The sequence below is a fragment of the Phoenix dactylifera genome, chromosome 1 (assembly GCF_051530095.1).
Source record: "Phoenix dactylifera cultivar Ajwa chromosome 1, Ajwa_hap1_PhDact_Kaust_v1.1, whole genome shotgun sequence".
NCBI lineage: Eukaryota > Viridiplantae > Streptophyta > Magnoliopsida > Arecales > Arecaceae > Phoenix > Phoenix dactylifera.
Window position 1 is genome coordinate 53,687,500 of NC_143190.1, and position 5,919 is coordinate 53,693,418.

Below are 5,919 nucleotides of genomic sequence, written 5' to 3' on the forward strand. Positions count from 1 at the left end.
TACCGACCTGCGACGCTTCCCGAGGTCGAGGGAGTCTGGTTCTCTACGGTCAACCCTCGGGGCATCCCGACCTAAGTCGAGGGATCGCTCGCTTCGGGGATCGGGGATCGTCGACCGCTCCCGGGGGTCCACTTTGTGGCGCCCCGGATGGAGCCACCCTTTCCACCCCTCACGGCGCCTTCCCGAGGTCGAGGGAGTCTGGTTCTCTACGATCGACCCTCGGGGCATCCCGACCTTAGTCGAGGTAGGAGAACGAGCCGAGCTCGTCTGGTCAGAGAGGACCGTGCTCATAGGTGGAAGTTGATGGAGAACGAGCCGAGCTCGTCTGGTCAGAGAGGACCGTGCTCATAGGTGGAAGTTGATGGAGAACGAGCCGAGCTCGTCTGGTCAGAGAGGACCGTGCTCATATCTTGACGTCTCGAACATCCCTATAGCCGGGGCATCCCGACGTCTCGGGGCATCCCGACGAACCGGGGCATCCTGACCTTAGTCGAGGGAATTTCGCGCCAAGTCGATGTTTCGTCGTCCTGCGATTCTTCCCGAGGTCGAGGGAGTTTGGGACTCTACGGTCGAGCCTCGAGGCATCCCGATTTTGGCTGGGGAATCTGAGGATCACAGACGACCCGATATTAGAAGAGAATTACAGCCACCAAGATAAGAGAATTGTTTGCGAAAAGGAAGCTGAGTCCATTGTCCTGATTGTCTTGAACCCCTAGGGGTTTTACTGGTAGTACATTCGTAGATTCTCGGAGTTCCAGCTTCGCGGGATCAGGGTCCCCTCTAGGGACTTTAATTTATACGCCCCTGGTCGTTGTACCCGGGCGATTTGATACGGTCCTTCCCAATTTGGGGCGAGCTTTCCTTGCTCAGTCGGTTGAGAAGCCTCGGCTCTCCTGAGGACGAGGTCCCCCACTTTGAAGAGCTTGGGCTTGACTCTAGAGTTGTAGTATTGGGCCGTTCGCTGTTGGTATCTCGCCATGCGGACCCGGGCAACCTCTCTTGTCTCTTCGACGAGGTCCAAGTTGCACCTGAGCTGGGAAGAATTGGTGTCGGGGTCGTAATGCTCCACCCTTGGAGAAGGCAGGCCGATCTCCAACGGGATGACGGCCTCAGTGCCGTATGCTAGGTTGAAGGGGGTCTCTCCCGTGGGCAGTCGGAACGTGGTCCGGTACGCCCAAAGGACATTGTACAAGTCCTCGACCCACTGTCCTTTGGACCGATCAAGCCTAGCCTTGAGCCCCTGCAAAATAGTGCGGTTAGTTACCTCAGTTTCTCCGTTTGTCTGGGGGTGAGCGACTGAGGTGAAACGGTGATCAATGCCGAGCTCAGAGCAAAATTCTCTGAAATGAACATTGTCAAATTATCGACCATTGTCAGATATAAGGATACGGGGTAGTCCGAATCTGCAGATTATGGACTTCCACACGAAGTCTCACACCTTTTGCTCGGTGATCCGGGCGACGGGTTCGGCCTCGACCCATTTGGTGAAGTAGTCGATGGAGACGACCAGGAACTTTCTCTGTCCGGTGGCCAGGGGAAAGGGCCCCAGGATGTCGATCCCCTATTGGGCAAACGGCCAGGGGGCGATGATGGAGGTCAGCAGAGCTGAAGGTCGGCGCTGGACATTGGCGTTTCGTTGGCACCGATCGCACTTCCGGACGAAATCCGTTGCATCCTTCTGGAGTGTGGGCCAATAATATCCTTGTCGCAGGACCTTATGGGCTAATGCCCGACCCCCCAGGTGATTTCCGCAGATCCCTTCATGGACCTCTCGGAGGGCATAGTCCGCCTCGGAGGGGCGGAGGCATCTGAGAAGGGGAGAAGTAAATGATCGCCGGTAGAGTCTATTCTCGTATAAGACATACCGGGGGGCCTGCCGCTTGATTCGGCGAGCTTCCGTCTCGTCGTGAGGTAGGGTTCCGTCCTGAAGGTAGCAGACGAGCCCATCGATCCAGCTTGGCTCGGAGTCGATGCACATGGTGGGCTCGGGTTCCTCCGTGCTGGGGATCCGAAGATACTCGAGCGCTGTTCCCTTGGGAAGCTCGCTCATGCGGGAGGTTGCCAATTTGGATAGCTGGTCTGCCCTGAGGTTTTCCGCTCTGGGGATGTATTGAATATTGAAAGAATTCAGGGCAGATATGAGTTCCCGCACCTTTTGGAGATACTTTTGCATGGATGGCTCTTTAGCTCCAAAATCTCCTTGGACCTGGTTCACCACCAGCTGGGAGTCACTGAAGGCCGTCAGGTCTTCCACTCTTAGTTCTTTCGCCAGCTTGAGCCCGGCGATGAGAGCCTCATACTCGGCCTCATTGTTTGAGGCCGAAAATTCGAGGCGCAAAGCTTGCTCGGCCACCACTCCGTCTGGACTGGTGAGGATAAGTCCGGCCCCGCTACCCCCCGAGGTCGAAGACCCGTCCGAGTGCAGGACCCATGGCTGCCTCGGGGCCTTCTCTACGGATTCGGGTGGCCTCTCGGGGTTGTCCGGAAGGGTGCACTCCATGATGAAGTCGGTGAGTACCTGAGCTTTGATAGCCGGCCTGGGCCGATATTCGAGGTCGAATTCCCCGAGCTCGACCGCCCATTTGGCGATCCTCCCCGCACGATCCGTCCTCTGCAATATTTGCTTCATAGGCTGGTCGGTCAATATAGCTATCGTGTGGGCTTGGAAGTAAGGCCTGAGTCTCCGAGCCGAGATGATGAGAGCGAAGATGGTCTTCTCAAGTTTAGAATATCGGGTCTCAGGATCCCTGAGAACCCGGCTGGTGTAATAGACCGGCTTTTGGAGCTTGTCCTCTTCCCGGACGAGGACTGAGCTTACTGCAGCTGGGGAGACGGCCAGATATAAGTAAAGGACCTCGCCTTTCTGGGGCTTGGTGAGCAGCGGGGGAGAGGCCAGAAGGCTCCGAAGCTCTTCAAAGGCCTGCTGGCATTCTTCTGTCCACCGGAAGTCTTTCGGCCGTTTAAGGCTCTTGAAGAAGGGGTGGCATCGCTCGGCTGACCGAGAGACGAACCTTCCCAGGGCAGCAACCCGCCCCGCGAGTCGTTGCACCTCCTTAACTGTCTTTGGAGGCGACATCTCGTGCAGTGCCCGGAGTTTCTCCGGGTTGGCTTCAATTCCGCGCTGGGTCACTATGAAACCCAGGAACTTGCCCGAGGTGACCCCGAACACGCACTTCGCCGGATTGAGTTTCATTTGGTATCTTCTGAGCTTGGCGAATGTCTCGTTGAGGTCGGCTATGTGGTGCTCCGCTGCTCGGCTCTTTACCAGCATGTCGTCCACATAGACTTCCATGTTCCAGCCGATCTGGTCTTTAAAAATTTGGCTGACCAGTCTCTGATAGGTGGCCCCAGCGTTTTTCAGGCCAAAGGGCATCACCTTGTAGCAGTAGGTGCCTTGTCGGTGATGAAGACCGTCTTCTCCTCGTCTTCTGGCGCCATTCGGATTTGATTGTACCCTGAAAAGGCGTCCATAAAAGTTAGCAGCTGGTGTTCTGAAGTGGAGTCGACGAGCTGGTCGATGCTCGGAAGGGGGAAGCTGTCTTTCGGGCAGGCCTTGTTCAGGTCGGTATAGTCCACGCACATACGCCACTTCCCGTTGGCCTTCTTTACGAGGACTACGTTGGCGAGCCAGTCCGGGTAGGAGACCTCCCGGATGAAGCCGGCCCCGAGGAGTTTGTCCACCTCCTCAGTCGCAGCTCGTTGTCGTTCCGGGGCGGAGCCTCTTTTCTTCTGCTTTACAGGCCTGCTGGTCGGTCTCACCTGGAGTCGGTGGACCATGACCTCAGGGTCAATTCCTGGCACGTCCGCGGGCGACCAGGCGAAGACGTCAGCGTTGTCCCGCAGGAAGCTGACGAGGCAATCCCTCTCGCGGGCGCCGAGGCCGGAGCCGACCTGCACAGTTAGCTCGGAAAAATTTTCTTGTAGTGGGATTTGAATAAGGAGCTCACCGGGCTCTACTTGCTTCTTCCAGAGGGTGTCCCTTGCATCGAGGGTTTCTATGGGCAGCGAAGGGCCCATCGGGTGGTCCGGCGCCTCGGCTGGTTGCTTTACTGTGTGGGCCGCCATGTAGCATTGCTTGGCGACCAGCTGGTCTCCGCGGACCTCGCCTACTCCTTGGTCGGTGGGGAACCGCATGAGCAAATGGCGAGTTGAAACCACGGCTCGAAGGGCATTTAGCCCTGGGCGCCCAAGGATGGCGTTGTAGACCGAGGGCAGACGGACCACCAGGAGGTCCATCCTCACAGTGCTCTCCCGGGGGGCGAGGCCGACTGTGACAAGGAAGCTAGCCTCACCTTCAGCCGGGACTGCATCTCCGGTAAACCCAACCAACGGGGCATTGACTCTCCGGAGATGCCCTTCTGTCAATCCCATTTTTTGGTAGGCATGATAATACAAAATGTTGGCTGAGCTTCCATTGTCAACTAGGACACGCTTTACATCAAACCTATTTACAATCATGGAGATGACCACAGCGTCATCATGAGGGGTTTCGACCCCTTCTAAGTCCTCATCCGAGAACGAGATGACTTCATCAGTACGTGGGCGCTTCGGGGGTGCTCCCTGGGCGGCCGTTCCTGTCGAGGCCCGCCCGATCATATTGATGGTGCCGGCGATGGGCCTGTTGTCGCCCGGATTTTCGGTTGGTGCGACATTCTCCGCCGGCCTCCTTTCCTCAGGTCGGTTCCTCACGAACCGGTTGAGTACTCCCCGTCGGATGAGCGCTTCTATCTCATCCCGGAGTTGGTAGCAGTCCTCCGTGTCGTGCCCACGATCTCGGTGGAAGCGGCAATACTTCCTGGGATTCCGGGGGAGTCCCGTGTCTCGCATAGGAGGCGGGGGTCGGAAGAAGTCCCGACCCTCGATTTCCATCAGGATTTCGGCCCGGGGAGCGTTGACGGGTGTGTAGTTCTCGTACTTTCCCGGGTACGTCCGAGGCCGTGGTGGGGACCTCGGCCGAGGGGGGGTCCTTTGCTGAGATCGCCTCTGCTGTCGGGGCGGACTTCTCAGTCTGGGGAGGTTCTTCTCTCGGCGGGGGGATCGGCTCCTTTGTCGGCCGCGCTCCTCGCGGCGTTTCTTCTGCTTCTTCGTGGCGGGCTCAATTGCCCCCCGCCTGGATGCAACTGCCTCCTCGGCCTTGGCATACTTCCGGGCTCGGGCCAACATTTCAGTGAAGTCGGCCGGGAAGCTCTTCTCGATGGAGAAGAGGAATCGGTAGGAGCGAACCCCAGTCTTCAGAGCCGACATAGCTATCGACTGGTCTAGCTCGCGAACCTCCCATGTGGCGGCGGTGAAGCGGTCCAGGTACTCCTTGAGGGACTCCCCCTCTTTCTGTTTGATGTCGAGGAGGGAGTCCGACGTCCGTCGCTGGCGCCGGCTGGCAGCGAAGTTGGTGGCGAACTGCCTGCCGAGCTGCTCAAAAGAGGACACCGTATTCGGCTTCAGCCCAGAAAACCAAAGCCGAGCGGTCCCTCGGAGGGTCGCTGGAAAGGCCTTGCAGAGTATGGCCTCCGAGGACCCTTACCGGGCCATGAGGGCCCATAGCTCTCTAGATGGTCGAGAGGGTCAGTCGTCCCGTTGTAGGGTTCCACTTGAGGCATTTTGAACCTCGCGGGAACCGGCTCATCCTCGATCTGGCGGGAGAAGGGGGACTTAGTAGTGAACTCAAAGTCTCCCTCTTGTCTTGCCTTCTTGCTGTGGAGCGCCGCAATCTGGCGCTCCAGATGCTCAACTTTCCGGTCGAGCTCCCCCACTCGTGGAATTGTCGCCGTGGTTTGCGCCGGCTCACGGTGGTCTGGGGCTGACTCCGCCTCAGAAAGCTGGGGCCTCCGGTCGAAGCCTTCTCCCGGTGACTCCCTCCGAGGGGAAGCTCGTTCTTCGTTGTTGGCTCTGGAGGAGCCATGCAGGTTTTGGCTTGGAAAA